Raw genomic sequence first — 23,120 nt, forward strand, 5'->3', positions numbered from 1 at the left:
TCTCCAGGGTAGGCAAGAGGTCTTAAAAAGATGGTTCGATAGTAAAAAGAGCTCTAATGTTATATTCGCCCTCGGAGACTTTGTTCTAAAGTACAATGAGAGAACAACAAAGCTAGGTCAACACACCAAGTTTGACTACCTATGGGAGGGCCCTTTCTGCATCATAAGATGTAATGGTTTCAATGCCTTTGAGTTAGAGGACATGAATGGAGACTCCCTTTCCATCCTGATTAACGGTTTTCATCTTAAGCCTTATTATTAAGGGTCCTTCCCCTTTTTTATGTAAATAGTGTACATTATGTGCATATGTGTGGTGTGTATTTATTTTAATTATTTTTAGTTCAGTGTCAAAAGGAAAGAGAGACTAGATAAAGAAAAATAAAAATCATTATATTAAGTCTTTCTTGTACTATTACAAAATGTGCGGGCCCTCAGCCTCTATCTTGTTTACATCTATCAATTCTAGCACAAGTTGCACCTTGCCAAGGACTCAAAGGCTAGTCTCAGTATCCTCCTCCTCAGTATCGGAGTCCCCTTCTTCTCCTAGCCATTCAAAATCAGAAGAACTCTCAGGCTTCCCATGCATGAATATAACCACTAGGTTAGGAAGCTGATCAGGCAATAGGACTCTTGGGAAGATATAGTCCCTGAAATGAGTATACCATTATGTGCCTTCCGGAATAGAGACCACCATATGCACTCACAAAAGAAACTCGGTAGCTAGCTCAGCACGGTACCTGTGGGAGGACAATGACATGGTTTTCAGACCATTAATAAGTGGATGCCACCTCACTTCTTAATTCTGAAGGATGAAGCACTCTAAGTCAGATGCCATAGGGAGTCCGAGGAAAGGTACATGATACACAACTACATCTTCAAGGCCCCCCAGATAGTCTAAAGGAAAGAGGGCTTGCATCAGCTGTGTGGTCAGTAGCCCAGATTGGCCGCAGTCTAGTAGAGAAGCCATGAAGCACGAGCAGATATCTGTATTCACTCGGTAGTGGTCTAGATTGCCAATGAAATCTTCCCCAAGTACCCATTTGATGGCAGCAATTATTAATAAATTTTTCCTTCTTGTCATCCCTTGCAGTCTTCGATTTGATATATTCCTTAGGAAAGCGACTTGCACCCTTCTGCTAATGAGCCGAATTGGAGTATCCATTTCTTCAGAAACTCTACCATTATAGCTTGCATTGTGATAAAAAAATGTCCAAAAAGACATATTTATAGCAAAAATCTTGGCAAAAAACCAATCGGCAACTTGAGCCCACCCTTGCCCCATTTTAATGTGTCTGTCACACCTCTATTAATTCATGTCATGCGAATGGGATTATTTCCAAGATATCAGCATCTAGTCAGTCACTTCAAAAAAGGAATGAATGGAAACAAAGAGCCATACATACTTTCAGGTACGCCCCCCCTTAAATGAACTAGCTCCGCCAGCCCATTTCGGCTCACGTGGCCATTATCCCTTACTGATCTCCTCGATTAAAGAAATATTTGGCACAAGGTACTATTCCTAAGGAATGCCATCACAATCAAGTAGGTTTTGGGAAAGTGGGAATGACGGCTCCCCTCATTCGTGGAGGTTGATCGCAGCAGCAGTTTAGTTGGCACGCGTGTCAGTCGAGCCCTAGCTTTTACGAAAAACAAGGCATGTCATGCATTTAAAAGCTCAAAGCTTCTCCCGGTCATCAATTTGTTCATTTTGTTGCCAAGGAGTTAGGCCAGAAGACGACGTGCAAGTTTCCATTCTCAACCTCTAGTCTGATAGCAGTTCAGGAAAGGCCGATTGTCGCCTTGATGGATTCAGAGGCTTTGTCCGCGAAAGCCACTCCTAGGGGTTTCAGGGTGGATATTTTCGAGGAACTATCTTACTCTTCTCACGCCATCCCACCAAAGAAGGATTATCCAAAGATAAAGGCCAAAAAGAAAGCGATGACCTGCAACCCATCGGTTGTGCTGGATTCCTTAGAAAACATCTACGAGCTTGAGATACGAAAGCAACCCAAAAACCTCAGAGAGGCCACTTGTTCAAGGATGTTGCATCACAGAAATGACCCTCATTCCATCGTAGTGCATTTCTGGAAGAGTGGTGCTCCCCAATCCTTGGTCCCCAGAGTTCCCTACTGTCCTGAACTTATAGCTCCCTATGGAGAGGCTTTTGATCCTACCTCATTTTCTGTTAGCGGCTCGCACTTGAAACTGATCATATCTCCAGAGGCCATTAGGGAAATTCTCTACTCCCAAATCTTGGAGAATACTAAGGTTTTCTCAGAGAGATCCATGGAGGAATTCTAGAGCACCAGGAGGGACGCATTAACTTTCTATCAGAATTCCCTCAACCAGAGTTTATCAGCAAGGCCTCTGAAGTTCCCTTTGTCATATAGTGATCTGAAACAAGAGGACTTTAGAGATATTTCATCTACTCTGGCTTGGTTGTGTGGTCATGATAGCGACCAAAATATTACAACTTCCATGATGGGCTTTCTTTTCAAATGCAGGAAGCAAAGGGAACCTTTTCACTTCAACTTCTCCACGACTATCACTAAAGCCATGGTCAAGCATTTATCTAAATTCCAATAGCTGCGGTGTTTCAGGTTCTCCTTAGTAGTAGTACACCTGCTTTTGCATCAAAATGAAGCCTTTTTCGCATAGTTCATGTGCTTGTCCACTTTTGATGAGATGGGAAGTGTATTGCCGGTATCTTGTTGGACGCCTCTCTTGCTGGCCTCTTATGACTCCTATCAGTTTTCTGACTTGTTCTTGGCTTCTGTACTCAAAGATTTTGGAGTGATTCCCAATGAGCCTCTCACCCATTTTTCATAGGTTTAAATGAACTAGATGCAAAATGAACGCCCTCCTTGTGACTGGTTTGTGGGTCCAGATTTCTCTTTCATTTGCGTGCATGGTTTCTCTGAAGAGCCATTCTAGCTATCTACTCACGTGACCAATAGAACCCTAGCTTTAGAAATGGCAAGGCAGTGGGTAAGGGTCGAGTAAGCAATTGGCGCTAGAAAGCATGACACTTCCATCATAGAGGACAACAAGGCCATTGGACCAATTACCCTAGTAAGAAGAAAGGTAGCTGAGGAAACCGTGATGTCAAAACTGGTGCAGTTGGGTTTCATGGTAATTGATGACCTATGGAGTTGTGACCCTAATGGCTGCTTGAGCAAAAGAAAAAATGCTGTGAAGCATGAGCCTCGAGACTCATGGGTGGAACATACCAACCCTCAGGTTGATGACCTGAGCAAATATGTGGGTCCCGATGATTTTTCTATTTTGGATCGCCCCTCGTGGTTAAAATTTTATTCCCCAGTGCAAAGAGTTGAACCTCGTGAAGCCAATTCCTCTGACGTTGTTAGAAAGCATGAAATCTTTATTCTAGCCCAGAAAGAAAAGGGAAAATTTTTGGGTCTATCATCAGGGAGTGAATTAGCATAGAGCTTGCCTTGGAAATGCACACTTGGATGAATGTTTCAAGCAAGAATGGAGTAAAGTAAATAAATCTGACGATGAGATAGGTGACAGTTCCTCGCACGAGGACTCATCTCCTGAGATGGCTACTCAACAGGAAGTTGGGACTATAAGTGTCGAAGGGCAGGAGCTAGAGCCATAAATCCCTCTTTCTCTAGACAGTGCAACTCGCAGACCTCGTTCCCAGTCTAGTAAGAGACGGTCTGAGAAACAGTCCTCTGAGGGCCCCCCAAAGAAGAAGCTATATTTTAGTGGGTCTGAGGAGATTGCACTTGATACATCAATGACAACATCAATAGATCTTCAGTCACTGTAGCCTTCGGTCGATCAGGTACGCCCCTTTTTCCCTTCTTCCCATTCTCTGGATGTTCTTATAGCTGCTCTCACGCCTATCATGCAAACCTCAATCGCTACTACTCTTATGTTGGCCCCTGCGGGCATGACAATTAATCCCCAAGATGTGCTCGCATAGACTTCTGCTCCTCTCTTGGTCAGAACCCCTATAGCTACAACTTTTCAGTCGCCCACATCAGAAGCGGTCCCTATGTCGCGCAGGATAGGTTTTGAAAAGTTTCCCCCTAGAGTATGGCTGCGGTGTCTACCAGTTCCTTCCCATTAGTGAGTTCCTCTTTTGTCTCATTATTTTTCCCGCTGGCGGTGACTCATCTGGTCCAATCCTCCTTTGCTGCCCCATTTTCGCATTTCCCTTTTGCTGTCCCTCCTAGTGCAGTTTCCACAAGTCAAGCCATCGATCACCCAGATAGTTTCTAGCAGCATGTTGTTTATGATTGAACCATTAGTTTGAATAAGGCAAATAAGAAGAAGGAGAAGGAAGGTGCTCATTGCACTCATCCTCGCCTGCAGACCCATTTCAGTGAGCAAAGAGATTGTCTTTACTTTGCAAATCTAGTTCCCAAGGTTGACAAGCCGAAATCCCAGATGAGGCCCGATGATTATGAGTTACAAGCAATAGGCATTAGTCTCCAAAGTTCCATAGCATCTGACAAGGTTGGGATGATGGAAGAAACTTCTAAAGAAGTGTCCATGGACTTTATTAAGAAAAGCCATCGTTTAGAAAAGCTCCAAGCAGAAAGCGCTAGTCTCTGCAATTCTTTTTCCTAGCAAAGGAAGTAAGATAAGGCTCGGGTGTCAGAGATCAATCATCTACAAAGCCTGCTAGCTCAAGCAAACACAAAAAAAGGAAAATTGTAGTCGGCCCTCAACAATGTTGGTTCCTAGTTAAAAGGTCAGGAAGTGACAAGAAATGCAGCCCTGAAGGAAGTGCAAGATAAAGATTCTGAGATACAACAACTGAAGGCCGCTTCTAGGGACGTCGCCTAGGTTCAGATGCAATTGCGTGAAGAAATCCTTCTCAAAGAAGGTTATGCCCATCAACTGAGTGAAGCCCAGGTGTCACGAACGGATAAGAGGATGACTTTCAAAGCCAAAATGAAAGCAAAAGAAGCAAGTCTTGAGCAATCCGATAAACTTATTTTAGAATTGGAAACTCTTCTGTAGTAGGAGCAGAATCATACATTGCAGCTGCAACAGACCATCAGGACCAGAGAAGCAAAAATCCTAGGTTTGGAAAATCAGGTGGCTATTGAACAAAACAAAATTCAGCAGCTCCAGCAGGAAATAGTTGGGAAAGATAATGAAATATCTCGATTGATGAACATCCCACCCCCTTAGCCAATTGCCATAGACTTCTCCACCATGCTGACAGAGCTATATGTTTCTCATTAGAAAAAGGTAAAGCATCTCTGCCCATCTTTGTAGCCGGTGTTAAGATTTCTCACTGATGCACAATCCTTCTATGCTGAGGTCGAGCACCTTATAAATAATTCTATACTTATCATCGGTCCTAAATTTTCAATAGCCCAGACTCTTATTCAGTTGCTTTATTTCACTCAAGAGGAGGAGCTTAGGGAGAAAGGGATTGCAGATCGTCGGCAATTGATCAAAAGGACTAATGTCTTCATAAATCGCCACAAGATAATTATGCAAGTGTCTGCTGCTCTAGGGCCTTTGCAATTTTCAATACCAGATATTAAGCAGCGTGTCAATAATTTTGTTTTTCTAGGCTTACCTTCTCCTTTTCTTGTAGATGGTTTTGTGCTACAGATTGAGCAAGTATTGCAGCAGATCGAGATTTTACAGCAGGACAGAGTTTTTCTGTAATGGCTGGGAAGCCCTATTTCAATGAATGAAGTGGAGGGTCTTTTGCATCCTCTAGCCCAGCTCTCCGCTCTCCTAAACCAGGTCCAAGATGAACCTGTACCTCTGCCCTTGGATGAAGTAATTTGCCTGGAGCAATATTTCCAAGAGTTGGAAGCGCAAGTTATGCTCTCAGAGGATGAATGGCTGCCCTTGAAGCAAGTTTTTGATCTTTTTCAACTCGTTGTGGATTGAGGCCTGGTCTTCAAACCAACAATTTTGGGTTCTTCTATTCCACAAGTAGAAACGCCCCTGATAGTTGCCAGGAAATGTTCACCTTTATTTTCCCCGATGTAGGTTCTTCGCGGACCTGGTTATGATTGTTGTTTTTCTCTTTAGCCAACAAGGATGAGCGTGCATGATACTTCGTGGCCCGATGTTTCTCCCTTGGTTCTTCTTTGGTGTTCCATTTTTGAAGCAGCGTGGGTGTGATAAACGACAATGCTCGGGCCCACTCATTTGCGCAGTCTGCAAGCGGTTTCCTCACAGTGGTCCCCTTTTCCGCAGTCCTTTCTCTTCTGACAGAATCAATTTAGTTCTGGGTAACCTCCCTTCCAAGCTGTTAAAGGAATTTGTTTTGCTGGGTGCAACCCCTATTGTGACATGCCATGTTTTTCTGTTCCAAGGAGGTTGTACCAGTTTTGGATTTTCAGGAGAACTGTTTTAAGAAGCAGTGGTGTATTTAAAGGAGGATTTTCTCTGTCGCAAGGGGATTTTTTTTTAGAGAGAAGAGGAAGAACAGTTTAATTTTCTAAGTAGGGGTTTTCTTTCATTTCCAGCCTTAAAAAACTATTTGGGATTGGCTATAAGAAGATTATTTGGATTGTGCCTATGGCCTTTGTGATGTCTTTCTTGGCTTACTGTTTATAGTGTTTTCTGTGCTATTGTTGTTGAAAATTCTGACAGACTTTAGGAATATTTTGTCTAAGACTTCACTGATTAAACTATGTTTTTCTATACTTGTTATCTAGTGAATGCATGATGAATGCGTCCCTTATGTTTTCTGGCAAATTTGGTTGTTGTTTTGATTACTTCTTTGGCTCAGATGCTTATAGAGATTGCAAGTGTTCTTTGATTTATGTTGGTTCATTTCATATTAATGATATGGCGCATTGCCTCAGTATTTAGCATCTCATTTTCTTAAAAAAGTATTTGTTTCCTCTCCCTTTCCTCAAAACTCAAGGAAGAGCTGACTTCTCAACTCATGAGGTCATTCAGTGTTTCTTTGCACGAGTTGGTCCCCCAATACTGAATTTCCCATAAGGTTGTTCATCCCTGAAGCAAAATTTAGAGTCAATAGAAACTTTCAAAAAAGATTCCTTTGGTCAGGGGTTGAGGAAAAGAGAAGAATCCCTCTGGTTTCCTGGGAGAATGTCTGCAAGCCTAGGAGATTTTGTGGATTGGGTATTAGAAGCATCAAAACCTTTAATAATGCTCTTTTGGCTAAATAGGTCTAGAGGTCTTATGACTATAGAAGGGAATGGAACACCTTATGGCATAATAAATATCTCTCTAATGTTCATTCTTTGCAGGATTTTTTGAGTTCTTCTCAAATCCCTGTTGGTTCTCATCTTTGGAACAATATTCTCAAGGCTAGGGATGTGGCTAGCTAGGGAGCCTATTGGAATATGGGGAATGGAAGAAAAATCCAATTTTAGGATGATTGTTGGATCGAGAATCCCTCACTTGCTTCTGATCCTACTCTGGGATCTTTAAAGGATCTTTGTGTATCTTCTCATGGAACTATGGTGTCTGACTATTCGAAGGAAGGTAAGTGGGTTAATCTTCTTATTATTAGTCCTTCTTTCACCCAATTACAAATTTCCCTAAATTATTTTGGTTTGGAGGAAAGTGTCAAAGATGAAGTAATTTGGAAATTCAATCCCAATGGGAAGTTCTCTATGGCTTCTGCAGATATCTGTAATGAACCTTATGTGTCCTGGTGTTCTAAAGTTTGGATTAAGAAGCTTTCTCCTAATGTCAATATGTTTTTTTGGCTCCTCTTTCTTAATAAAATTTTAACTACTGACAATCTTGTTAAGAGGGGCTTTTCTATCCCAAATAGATGCTACTTGTGCTTGCAGCTGACTGAATCTATGGACCATCTATTTTTACATTGCTCTTACACCTCTGAGATTTGGAGTTTGGTGCTTCAGAAATGGGATCTTTGCTGGACTCTACCGAGAGTTGTTAAGGAGTTTGTCCATCAATGGAACTTTCCCTCAAGAAATCCCTTCATAGAGAAGCTCTAGTTTTTTGTGTTTCCTCATATGGTGTGGGGTTTATGGAAAGAACATAATAATCATATCTTCAAGGATATCCATCTCCTTTCTAATATTATTTTCAAGAAAATTTCTAGAGCCATCTCTGATAACCTCTTGGTTGTTAGCCCCAATGTCCTCTCTCACAGTGGTATTCTTAAGGAGTATGAAGCCAATGTTGTCAAGGGCTAGAATTTTGGTCATCATATGGTTACACCTAAGGTCAACCCTAGGGACAACATTAGTTGGAACTTTCCACCCCAAGTTTTGGTCAAAACCAATTTTTATGGTACAGCTATAGGGAATTTGGGTCAAGCTGGTTGTGGTGGGGTGATACGGAATCACTATAGCAACTTCATTTCTGCTATTGCTCTTCCTCTTGGAAAACAGACTAATAATGTTTTAAAAGCCATAGGAGCTTATTATAGTCAAAAACTTGCAAAAAAAAACAAATGTAAGCTTGTTTGGGTCCAGGGGGACTCTAAGAACATTATCAGCTACCTAAAGGGAAATTCTACTCCGGCCTGGAATGTTGATATTTGGATGAAAAAAGCCAAAGACATTATTTAAACCTTTGATAAATGTATGTCCGTTCATGTTTATAGACAAGCCAATGTGATTGTTGACTTCCTTGCCAACATGGGAGTGACATGTAAAGCCTAGCTTTGTTTGACCCATGGTGACGGGTTGGACTCAAAACTTGCGATGCATTTGCTCCACGAGAAAAGTCACAGGAGTAAAGTTAATGATTTATTACTTTGAGTGTTTCTAGAATTACTAATACATTCCATTCTGAGACAGGTGGCCAAAGAGGACATAAGAATCAATGCAAATTTATTTCACATGCTTTGTGGGTGATTTCATCCATTTTCTGGAGGTTTGCCTTAACTTTGGAAATTCGTCATAGAGAGAATTATAGAGAGCTCAATAAAATGGGTGGTGAGAGAAAGATAATTGAGCTACCTAGTTGTGTGCAGCTTAAGAATGAAAAGAATCTTTGGTGCATTTTGAAGAAAGGTGGGTTCACTACTTACATTGAGAGGCTTCAAGAGCAAAATCAAGATGTTACTAGGTATTTTGCTAAAAACTAGAAGGATGGTTTGATTGTTCCTCACGGTCAGAGGGTCCTGGTAGATGAAGCCCTAATTTCCCAGGTCACTGGGTTATCTATGGATGGCATGAATTATTATAGAGATAAAGTGTACACGAAGAAAGCTATGCAAAATTTCCCTAAGGAAGAGGAGGAGCAGGCTAAAATTGTTAAGAAGACGGCTAGCTACTTTGATATTGCAGTCATCAAGTCTTTTTAGCAGAGGCTTCTCAAGGTAATTATGAATTACCTCACTTTGGATGGTCGGTATACTAGGGTGTATGGCCGCCATTTTGTTATTCTAAATTATTTCTGCCATGGAGTGAAAATGTCTTTCCCTTTCTACCTCATTTATGCTCTTAGGACTAATTTCAGTGACCACTGTAAGAACCCTGCTAATTTTCCCATTGTGCATGAAGTCCTATTGGTTCTTATTGATGCCTATTTTTGTTCTATTCCTCCCCTTGAGGATTTTATCCATATTTCATCTGTGAATGATGAGACTAGTGCAGGAGAGTCTGAGAATGATGCCTCTGGGTTTGGGTCTGATGAGACTCCCCCTCCCCTGAAAAAAGCTAAAGTGGAAATTCCTTTGATCTCTAAACCCAAAAAGAGGAAGGGTTCAATAGGTCATAAGAACATTGTTATGTCCTCCTCTACTTAGGCTAATATTGGCTCCCCCTCTTCTACTGAGAAGGCAAATGATGTTAAGAACCCTGATAACCCTAATGTCTCAGCCTCTCCTCTTTCCTTTAAGGAGATAGGTAATGTGGGTGTGGCTGGTATTGCAAACCTTCATCCTAAAAGTGATGAACTAAATGATAAGAGGGAGGATTATGAAAATGTGTTGGGTATGGCTCGTGATCATGCAATCGACACCTTTCGTTTGTTCAAGTGGCTATTTCATGAACTTAAAGAGATCTGGGAAGCAAAACAGATTCTCTCCATATTGGTTCTTCTCTTGGTCCGCATAATGAAGGGAATTGGACTGAAGCTGAGAAGAATTTGGTCATGGAATGTATCAAGAAAATAGGGGAAGGGGTTGACTAGCTAAAGAAAAAACTGGAGGAACGCATCACTTGGGTTGAGGATGGCTATAAAAAAATCCAAGATACCCTCAAAACCATTGTGGTTAGCAGTCATAAAATTGTTAAACAGTTTGTAATGGTTATGAATACCATGGTGAAAAATCTGGACTAACCAGATAAGGTTGTTGTTGTTATTGGTGAGGAAGTTGAGGTGACTCAAAGTGGTGAAGGACCCTGCAAAAGGACTCGAGGGAACATGAAGAAAAAGGCGGCTTTTTAGAACTTGGATCATAATTCTATGTAGGTTGTTGTTGATACCATAAATTCCCTTGAGGCTGAGGTCATTGAGACCCTCAAAAGCCTAATGTAATTGAGTTGTTTTCTGTTGCTGGTTCTTTCTGTGTCTAGGTTTGGTCTTTCTGTTGTCTTTTTGTGCCTGGTTGGGCTTTTGCTATCTCTTTGGTTGCTAGTTTTATGCCTATCCTTGCAGCCCGTTTTGTTTTGGATGTTGCTTTATGATTCTAATCCTCTTAGAATCATTTTGTAAAGGGTTTCAAGGCCCCTTCAAAACCTATTTTTTCCTTAATCCAAAACCATCATTCGAAACTCCCTTGCCAACTAATTAATTTTCTTTAGCGAAAATAAATTACCAAAATAACTATTAATTCTCCTATAAATTTATCATTATCAAAATAGTTACATAAATTAAATCATATATCTTATTAAATTAATTTAATTTATCTTTGCAACAATTCTTAATTTATTAATTAACATTAATATTTTATATTCATTAATTTATTTAATGTATTAATGTTAAATTTCTACAAAACACAATATCAAACAAATATTAAACTATACTCAAAATATCGAACTATGAACTAACCAACACAAAGGACTAACAAGATGGACAACGGACATGGCAAGCAACAAAACACTAGGATTCCTAACAAGCATCTCATTCCCATAGGTACGATGATCACGTCAGGGTCTAACTGATAACTCCATTTTTCCATATTTTCATTGGGTCATAGAGCACACTCAGACCTGAAGATTCAGGTGGAGTTGATGCCCAGTACCTACAATTGCATCACCGAGAAAATGCACATACATTTCTCCAACAGCTACAGGCACACCGATGGAGGAGAATCGTGACGTTCTGTGTCCCTTCAAATTGGGTGATGGAAGATCACCCCCTCGCACCCCATACAGACTCATACCCATACAAGAAAATGAACACAAGATATATCTCATATATAAAATAGATATGTTAGTCTGAGGTCAATAAATAAACATATGTTCTAACATCTAAACATCCATCAAGATAAAATACATAACCAACATCATATAATAGAATCATGATTAGTGAGTATCATCTAGTCACATGAACAACATAAAAAGTCAATCATAGTCAAACTAGGTTAAGTAGAGTCTGATCGAGGGAGGGGCATTACACAACATGGTGTTATTTTTCTTTGTGTTGTTGAAATTGTGTCATCGGTTGGACATGTTGTTGGTATTGTGTAGGCCTTTTTATTTGGGCACTTAGTTGAACAAGTTGGAATTGGGACACTGGTTGCACTTGTTCTTGATATTGTGGCACATATTGTCATTGTGTCTATTGAACTTGTTGGATTGTTGGTTATGGTTGTGTCATTTGTTGTGTTTGTCCAACATTTTGGAAAATTGGTTGTGTAGACACCTAAAAATGGTCAACGCTTGCGGAATCGTACTTTAACATTTGTGCATTGCCTTATTTTAGGGTTTTTACATCGCATTAACATTTCTCCTATGATTCGCACTTGGTCTTTTATCATTTGCGAGCATCGAGTCTTTCTTCTGCATTTCTTCATTTATCTCACTTTCAAATTTGGTCTTGTCGACAATAATCTTCGGTCATGATTTTGGTCAATTGCATCTATGTGTGTGCTAATTTGTCATCATTTTGGACATCATCAATCCTAGTTAGGGTTTTGTCCTCTTGTCAGTCTCGTCATTTTACGATCGATTCATAATCGATCCTTGTTTTTGTCAATCTTATCGTTTTGTGATCGATTTGTCATCGATCGTTGTTCTCTTGTCAATCTTATCATTTTGCGATCAATTTGTCATCGATCGTCATCCTTCTCAATGGTGTTAAGTTGGATCAATTTGTCATTATTCCTCGTAAATTGGTGCATTTATCAATCAAATCATTTATCGTATTGATCATTTATCAATTCAAAATCATGATCGAGTCAACATCAAATCAATTTTATATCAAGACCTAATTGTCGTCCTTGCATTTCTAATTTATCTTCTAGGGTTTTATGATTTATTCATTTAACCTTGTTGGTCATTTTCTCTCCATTTTCTTCCTCTAGGTTAAATAATTTATTTATTTATCCTAGGTCTTTGTGTCACAATTAAATGTTTAATTTAATTGGCTAACAAATTATTCCTCTTTTTGTGAATTAATTAATAAATGACAAATTATTAATTGATTTACCTAATTTCCTAATTTTTCATCAATTTCTAAATTCCCTCTTTGTGAATTAATTAATAAATGAGAAATTATTAATTAATTCACTAAATCCTTAATTTCTTCATTTCTAATTTTCTAATTTTCTAAATTTCCTAATTCTTAATTTCCACCTATTTTCTAATTTGTCAAAATCAATTTCCACCTAATTAATTTCTCTCTAGTTCTCCCTATTTTTGTGCTTCGGTGGAAGCATGAATTTCTCATGCGTCATACTTTTGGCATAGCAAGATGTCATAAGCCTCTAGTCTTCTAACCTTTGCATTGGCAATATGTCATAATTCATGACATAGAAGGTGTCATAACCTTCTTCTTTCCACTCAATTTTCCCATTTTGAAATCAATTGCCTCTAATATCAATTTCATGCTAATCTTGTCATTTCTCCAATTTATCTATAAATTGGATGAATTTCTTCAATCCTGATCGAATAATCACATTATTGAAATAATCACTTTGTCGAATCAATCACGCTTCGAGTACTCTTGCGCTACAATCTTGTCTACTTGCTTTCATCTCATGTGTATGCACTTGCAGGTGAGATCCACAACAAAAGCTATTTGAAGAAGAAAGAAAGACAATGGAGATTTCTGGAGGAGACATTCACATTTGCGTTGGTTTGCATTTGCATTTGAATGTTTTATTTCCCTTTCTCTATTGAATGTAATTAGGATTTATCATTGCAATTTAGTTTTCGTGATTGAGCTAGGCTAATGTTTATATTGCTTTGATGATTTCCGATTTCCTAGCTACAGGTTGCTATTGTAGGAAATGACTATGTTATATTTTAATTTTTTGGGTGCCTTTGGATTTTGGATGATATTTGAATGATAATGCAACTAAAGGATGACAATACGATCCTAAGTTTTTGGGTTTTTGAGATATTTAACGATGCCTTGATGAAAAAAATGCAATCCTATAAGCTTGATCCTTAGGAAATTTATGAGCATAAATCTATGGATGTTCACCTATGAAAACAAAAGAGAAATCTTGAACTAAATATTTATTTATGGTTGATTGATGATTTGATAAAATTTATGACCATGTGCTAGACTGACGAGTGTAAGGTTTGAACTTGATGGTTGAAGATTTGATGAGGTCCTGGTGTCTTTGACAATGATGAAGGTTTCCTAAGATTTGGTTCTCTAATTTCCTTGAGAATAGATTATTTCTATAATGCAATTTTTCTAAGGGCACTAATGTTGGAAAATTGATTTTAATCTAAGAGGACCTTAAATGAAACTAATATTGCAAAAAGCTAGATGAGCCTACTGACCTTAATGAACTTGTCAAACATAGATCTATGAATGTGTTTCTAGACCCTAACCGAATAGTTTGTGTGACTTGATTGAAGTTTCTAATCTTAACAAGAAATTGCATAATTGATTTGGCACGTGCATGATAAATTAATAGCAATTGTGTGATTTTTTTAGCATGCGTGTAAATAAAATAATAGTTGTACAAATTGATCTGCAGTTGCATGAATAAATTTTTTAGACTATTTTATGTAAGTTTTTTAGTGAAATCAGTTTACCAGACACTCAAAAAACAATTAATACAATTTTCTTGTTGACTCAATGACTCTAATTAGCTAATTGAGCATGTTCATAGGTTAAATTTAGTCCACATTTCCACTAATCTTAACATAATTGAAGACAATTTCAGATGTCTTTACAACCTAAGGACAAGGATCATTGCAATGAAATCAGCCTTGCACTTGTAACGCTTTGTCAACCCAAATTATCAACATGTAAATGAGTGTACAAGTCTTTGCTTGAGCATGATAGATAGGGGGCTCAAGGACTGGAATCATGACCTAGTCACCCTCTTCCTAGAAGCTACAATTAGCTAATACAACCAACAAATTCCTATCTCAACTTAAGGGAGGTATAGGGTGAGTAACTTTAGGGTGCGATGCTACACCATTGCACTAAAATAAACACAATGTTAGGTAAATCAAAAGGGTGGGCCTCTAAACACAAGGTGCCTAGTCATTGTTTGGGAGACTTGTGTGCCTACACTCACTAATTAGCCACTTAAGGATTTATTCAACCTTGTGTGTCTCTATGTCCACCCCCAAATTGACATCAACGACATACACCCCCAAGTTAGGCTCTAGTTTTCACCTTTACCATTTATATAGTAGGTCAAAAGAAAATCCACTTTGAGTCATTCCCCTTGGAATGATCACTTCTCCAAAGGCATGACCTCTAAACACAAGGAAGATACTATGATTTCTCTTGCACTTAAGCTTGCAAGAGATAGAGGAGAGGATACCTTCACAACACTTCAGGTTATAATCTAAACACATGTGTGCTTTTGCACAAAACACAACAAACAAGATTAATTCCCTTTTAGAAATGAAGTATTTCTATGCTACCAGACACATGAAAATATGAAAGTAATGTAAATGAAAGACAACTCCAAGGCCCTGCTATAAAATTGTTAGTAGTTTCAACAATAGATTCCCAGTCCATGATTGCCACATGCTAAAAATCCAATTATTAGCAACATGAAAATCCTATTCTAAGAACAAAAACCTACTAAAAATAGAAACTTTCTAAAAATGGAAACTTGCTAATAATAGACAAATTCTAAAAATGGAAACCCGCTAAAACTACAAACATGCTAAAAATAAAACCTACCAAAAATGAAAATTTTCTAAAATGGAAACCCACTAAAAATGAAAACTTGCTAAAAATGGAAATCTAATAAAAATGGAAACTTGCTAAAAATATAATCTTGCTAAAAATGGAAACCTACTAAAAATGAAAACTTGCCAAAAATGGAAACCTACCAAAAACAAAAAATGCCAGAAAAGGAAACCTTCTAAAAATGACTAGATTTTTTATTAATTTTCAAGACAAAAGAAAAAATAGAGAGAAAAAGCATAGGCTTGCAAGAGCAAATGCACAAAATTTCACAAGAACAATTGTTAAATTGATCGATTCATGTTAGATTCACCATTTGTAAACACGAGAAAATTTGAGGGAAAACATGATGTAATAGATTGATTAGGCAACCAGAAAACCCAACTCTATCACAAAATTCTCAATTGCAAATCAATAAAGGTATGCATAAAGATAACAACAGTCAAATGAAATGAATCAAAGCAAATCAAACACCATTGTCAATTCCATGTGTCTAGCCTCCATTGTCCTTCTTCTCCTTGTGTTGAAGTATGGCTCTCAAAATCATACTTTATGAAAACCTGCAAAATAGAAGCACAAGAATACGAAGATAGTGGTTGTTGATAATGGAGATTGAACCTAAAATTATAGATTTTCGTAATTTTATTTGATAGTCAAAATATTGATTTGAGAACAGAGTTGATCAATGGTTGATATTTCATGAGATGGGTTCGCAAAAAATAATTATGATGTGAAATTAATTGCATAATTTAGTTAGACTAAATTGATTGAGGGTTAGAAGGATTAAGTGAATTTTTAACTGATTTGATTGATTCAAAGACTAGATTGATTGATCAGTTAAGAGAATTCATGGATTAGTTAGAAAAAGGTGGTTGATGAATCACTGAGAGTTAGTGGTAGATGATTTTCAACATGTGATGTAAGAAATTCAATGAAATTGAACTTAGAGTGATTTTTGGTTTTCAAAAATGTGAAATGAAATTGAAGTGTAGGAGAAATGAAATTAATTTAAATTTAGAAGGAAATGAAATTAATTTGAAATAAGATTAAATAAATTTGGAAATAATCAAGAGAACATTGTTAGCTAATTAAATAATTTGGAATAATTATTTAATTATGGGAAGATGGAAACTAAATTTAATTAAAGTTAAGTGATGAAATAAGTAATTAAGTAAATAATAAAACTATTTAATAAACGTCGAAGGAAAATTAGACAACTAAATAATTAAAAATATATAATAATTAGAAAAGAGAGAAATTTTGATATTTGAATATGAATGAGAGGAATGAAATTAATTTAGAAGAATGACATGTAATTAATTAAATAATTAAAAAAATTAATAAAATTAGCGCTCACAAGTGTAGTACAATTTTTCAGTGTCTACACCACCATGTGGTCTATTGTTAGGTGAAGGCAATTCTTGTGATGAAGAAAAGTAAGGAGGAGATTGACAAAGACCTATTTTGGGATGAGCTAGAAGATTTTTCTCATATCTTAACATCAAGCCATCATCTCTTGCTAGAAGATCATAAGAGGCATTCACAATAGGAGGTTTCCATATCATTAGATGAGTTATCAAATCCAATCACTACTAGTTAACAAAACATAAAGGAAGTGGAGCATAGCTATAAGTTCAATACTAATTACTTGAAATTAGCAGTTACAAGAGGTTGCCCCACTAGGCATCTATCTCAAATAAAGATCTACAAGCCACCCCAAGTCATGCTTGTTCCTAAGTATGAAGATGAGCATCATGGAGGGAAAGTTTTGTATGCTCATCCCCTACAAAAGGACAACATTCACAAGTGGATACGATACTTTGTTCCTAACCTTTGGGAGACACTCCAACAACATGTTGGGTGTTTAATTTTTTTTCTTTTCTGGATAGTCATCCATAAACATGTAAAGCAACAAAATATAGTAAAACAAGGAAGTCACTTTGATAAGCTAGTCAATGGCTCTATTTAATTTTGTCCCATATTGATTAGTTTAGTTTAGGTAGGATAGATTAGGATTAGTTTTTGTTTCTTTTCCATGATTTTGCATTTTCTATCATTAAACTAAAGTTGGAAACCCTTGTCCACCAATTGACCAACACTCAAAATATTATTCTTTAAACCTTCTACATAATAGGCATTACCAGTATTATGTTTACCATCTAGAGAAATAGTACCTCTACCTTTGATCATACATGCTCTATCATCTCCAAATTTGACTTGACCGCCAGTGTATTCTTGTAGGGACAAAAATTTTCTTTTATCTCTAGTCATATGATGTGAGCATCCACTATCAATTACCTATTCATGCTTATCCTCAAATTTTTCTGCCAGGGCCTTTTCTTCATTCATGATAGCCGGTTCTGGTTCATCTTCCCTATAAAGCATAGAACACCCATTCCTTTCCATTTTTGAATCCACTAGTAGAGTCTTTTGTCGGTTCCTCCCCAGAGTCAACACTTACTCCTTCCTCATCTGCTTTGTAGAATTATTTACTTTTCTTGAATCTATATCTATTCTAGTTAGGCTTAAATGATTTCTTAACTCTTTCCTCAAATATTCCATTCCTTTCAGGACATCTAGATGCAAAATGACCTATCTTATTACATGCAAAACATTTAAAAGATGTTTTTCCGTCATACTTACTTCCTGTTGGTCCTTTACGTACTCTTCTAGCAAATAATGCTTCAAGTTGCTCAAATTTTTCATCTTCTTTCCTTGTATCTTCCAATTTTTTTGCATATAAGGCTTTCCAATCACTTTTTCTAGTAGATTATGTTGCATGAAAAGCGGGTTCATATTGTATAGCTCCAAAAGATCCAAATTCTTCAAGCTCAAAATTAGATCATTTCCCAATCAGAATGTCTCTATTAATTGAAGTGATTGCCATTGTTCTCAACTCATTAATTGCAGTTGCCTTCATCTTGTAATCTGGTGGAAGGGCTCTCAAGACTTTGGAAACTATTTCATCTTCACTCAGAAATCTTCCACAACATTGTTCCCATAACAATCTCATTTACTCTTTCCATAAACATAGCAATTCTTTCATTATCTTCCATCTTCAAGTTTTCATATCTTACCCGGTAACCATCAAGTTTAGCAATTTTGACAGTAGGATCACCTTCATTCAGAGTTTGCAATTTATCCCACATAACCTTTACTGACAATTTATCAGTTAATCCCATGTTTTGTTGATCAGTAATTGCACACAAGAGGGCTTCTCTAGCTCTGCAATCATTTTCAATATTTTTATCCAAGTCTGCAGGAGCAGGATTGCTAGATGCCGAATCATAAGGTGTGTAACCTTTCTCAGTGATCTCCCAAATATCCTTGCCAAGATATCTAAGATGAGTCTCCATTCAAATTTTCCATATCCCATAATTTGTTCCATCAAGCTTAGGTATTTCTCTTCTGAAAAAAGTTGCTAGTGGATTTGAAGTGTTAGCTGCCATAGAACCTACCTCAAGTGGTTAAGCTTGTGCAAAAGAGGACCAAAGCTCTGATACCAATTGTTAGGATAACCGGTGAACAACTGAGAGAAGGGGGGAGTGAATCAGTTGTTAACAGATTATATCAATTAATCCACTTAATAACCTTTAACCAGATCAAGTACCGGTAAAGTAGAAATTGATACCGGTAAGCAATAAAACTTAACAATAAAATAGGTAATCAACACAATGCAACCATACCACATAACACCAAGATTTTTACGTGGAAAATTCAGAAAGGGAAAAACCATGGTGGGAAGCCTACCCATAGTTAGATGATACTTCTGCAGAAAGTGTGATACAATGATGGGCCTACACATGCAAGAAGGAACACTGCCTAGAGTGCACTACTCATTACAAAAGAGTCTCACTGACTACAGAGAGGTTATAACCACCTCAAGATAAATGGACAACAATCCAGAGTAATGAACTACTAGAGATAGCATCTACCATGCCTGATTATAGTCTTGGTTAAGCTCAATGCCAGAGGCCTTTAACCTCTTCCTTAATCCAAATTTGATCACCTATGATCGACCAAATCTCCTTTGCATATGATAGTGCATTTCAAGACCATGACAGGTATTCCCCATAATCTACAATGAGATCTTGCATAATTTTATACCAACCCTAAGGCCTAAACCAATTAGGTTGGCCACCTAAAAGATATTACAATAAGATCATTACATAAATCCATATTACAATGATATGCCATGGCATCTTCAGACCAAAACAACAATAAAAAATCCATAGAACATCCTGAAACATCTCGGTAACATGTAGAGTACACATTAACATGATACCGATCCCTAACCTAGATAGGTACCGGACCTATTCTGGGTCCACCATGCCAAAGCAATATCTTCAAGAAGTTGAAGCACAATTAAGGAACATCTTCAACATCATGAAATCCTTGGAGAAGCTGCACCAATACCACTTATGCATTCTAACAAGATTCCTTAGTGAAAGCTTTGTCGGTTAAACCTTAAACCAATACCGGTAAGGGTTTACAAGAGTGTATGATAGCATCTAATTACCAAGTCAATACCAACTTGTATACACCTAAAAATGGTCTGAAGATAGTTAGTTAAATACATAGATATTTGATTAATTCCCCTTCCTAATTAATTGAATTCACAAGCAATTTAATTAATTTCTCTATTCATCTACTAGTAAATAAATCTAAATGATTTACTTATATAGTTCATCTCACATCCCCCTTTGATTAATTAATTCTCAATTAATTAATGTCTCCCCATACTAATCAATTCTTCTAATCCCTAATTAAGATTAACAAACTCAAGTTTGTTGAGATTAATTACCATTTTTCTATTATTTGAATTTCTAAATTCAAATGAGCACATGGCTCCTAACTTTAACCACCCAACCTAACCATCCCCTAACTTAACCCATTTAATCTAATATTGGGTCTAACTAAACCTATCCTATCTTGCACATTCTAACCTCCTTATCCTAACCTCTCATGGTGTGGATATTCTCTCCTTGAGATACATGGCACTTTTGTCACATGTCTCCTCCCTTGGACACTTTCCCTCTCATGAGCAAGGCTCCTTAACACTTGTCACCACAGAGATGACAAGTGTCCCTTCCTCCAACCTCTTCTCCAACTTCCTCAATCTTGGCCCTTGATATCTTCAGATCAAATCTGGACCGTCGATTCCTGCCACCTCAGCTTTGGCCTTGGAATTCCTATAAATACCCCTCATTTTGGAGCAATATGGATCCCATCTCATATCAATTTAGGCATCATTACTATAGGAAATTTGCATTTTGATTATCTAGTAATTAGATTTGGAATTGATCATAGCATGTTAATCTAGTTTCTTACATCATGCATTTCATATCATCTCCATAATCAATCATGATCAATTAGCAACTCAACTCTTGAGTTGCCACTTTGGGGGTCATTGCTCCACTGAGAGTCCATCAATCCAACACCTTCAAGGCCCTCAAGAATAGAGGAAAATGGGACATTTCAAGGAAGTCTTATGGTTTGCGTCTTTGGTTTAGTTTTTTAATTAATCTTTTCAATTATGTTTTTATTGTCTCATTATATGTGTATGCCTCTTCTACTAACAACATTTTTAGAATCACACAACTAACCAAAACATGCTCCAGGAAAATGTAACACATAAAATCAAACATACTCCATTGATCCAAACATGTCGAAAGTGTCCAATAGATAGTCTCTTCTGTCGATAACACTAGATCTTCTACCGGTAACCAAAGACTTTTTGTCGATAACCAGCCATAACAACTAGTGTTGACATCAATGACAAAACATCAATGCAACACATAATAAATTCATCCATAATGCCAACAATCTCCCCCTTTGGCATTGATGTTAACACTAGATGTGAAAAACATCTACGTACCAAAAAAATGCCAAACAAGTCTCCCATGTGGAAGACAACCAACAATCTCTTGAATATCAATAACTCTCCCCCTATGAATGATATCTCTATAAAGTTTTGAATTTATTTTTCACATCACTATCTCTCCCCCTTTGACATCAATGCCAAAAATCTAACACAAACATCATAGCAATAATGTAAACCTCTGAATCTCAAAGCTGACTACTCCCCCTGAGTAGTAGCACCACTCATCAGTGTTAGAATGAATAGTATCTCTGATAATGCATGTCGGACTGATGACAAACTACATCAATCAAGTCTCTGTTGGAGGGTCTGAAACCCCTAACTTGTCTCTCAAATACTCAAATGATTCCTTAGAGAGTGGTTTAGTGAATACATTTGCAATCTATTCTTTAGTATTCACATAAACCAATTTGACTTCCTTTCCTTCTACCTTGTCCTTCAGAAAGTTATAATTTATTGATATATGCTTAGTCTTAGAGTGAAATATCGGATTATTAGACATGTCAATAGCTGCAAAGTTACCATAGTAGATAACTACTGGTTCACTACAATTTAACTTGATATCCTTCAACATTTTCTTCATCCACAAGACTTGAGTGCAATTAGTTGCTATTGCAACATACTCAGCTTCTGCAGTAGATAAAGAAATACATGACTATTTTTTGCTGATCCATGAAACTAGTTTTTTTTCAAGAAAGAAACCTCCACTAGAAGTTCTCTTCTTGTCATCAGTATGTCCTGCCCAATCTGAGTCAGTATATGCACATAAAGTGAAATCATCATTTCTAGAATACCATAAGCCATATTCCATTGTTCTTTGCAAATACTGGAATATCCTCTTTGCTGCACATTCATGATTTTCTTTAGGATTACTTTGATATCTTGAAATAATATTTACTACATTCATAATAACTGGTCTAGTCTGAGTTAAATATAGCAAGCCACCAATCATAGACTTATACCTTATCAGATTTACTGGTGTAGAAGTATCCTTGATAGATAATTTCTCACTTGTCACCATAGGAGTACTTACCGGTTTGGAATTATCCATACCAAACTTCTGCAACAATTCTTTCAGATACTTAGTCTGACAAATAAATATGCCTTTGTCAGTTTGAGTAATCTACAAACCTAAGAAAAATCTCATCTCACCAATCATGGACATTTCAAATTCATTTTTCATATTATTAGAAAATTCCATGCACAATTTATCTTTTGCTCCAAAAATGATATCATCAACAAATACTTCAATAATCAGAATATCATCATCAGTAATTTTGTAATATAAATTACTATCAGCACTGCCTTTAGTAAAACAAGCTTCAAAAGATATTTATCCAACCTTGCATACCAAGCCCTAGGAGCTTGTTTCAATCCATATAAAGCTTTCTTCCATATGCAAATCATATCTTTATCATCTGTCAGTGAAAATCCATCAAGTTTCACAATGTATACTTCTTCCTCAAGTTCACCATTCAAAAATGCACATTTAACATCCATTTGATAAACCTTATAGTTCTTATAAGCTACATAGGCAAGAAATAGTCTAACAACTTCAATTCTAGCTACAGGTGAAAATGTCTCACCATAATCAATTCCTTCCATTTTAGAATATCATTTACAAACCAATCTAGTCTTGTTTCTTACAACTTGACCATCCTAATTCAGTTTATTCCTAAAAACCCATTTAGTTCCAATAACATTCTTATTTTTAGGTTGGGGAGCTAAAGTCCAAGTCTCATTCTTCTCTATCTGATCCAATTCATCTTCCATAGCCTTTAAAAATGTTTATCCTTACAAGCTTCAATAATAGATGTCGATTCAATTTGAGAAATAAGACATACCTCTTAATTTTCTAGTCTTCTTTTTGTCATAACTCCCTTATTCCTATCTCCAATGATTTGATCTTCAGAATGATTTAATCTTACATACCTGAGTGTCTTCTGAACTTCAGGTTCACTGCTCTGATCATCTGTCACAGTTGAATTTTTTGAGT

This window comes from Cryptomeria japonica, chromosome 1 (genome assembly GCF_030272615.1).
Source record: "Cryptomeria japonica chromosome 1, Sugi_1.0, whole genome shotgun sequence".
Classification (NCBI taxonomy): Eukaryota; Viridiplantae; Streptophyta; class Pinopsida; order Cupressales; family Cupressaceae; genus Cryptomeria; species Cryptomeria japonica.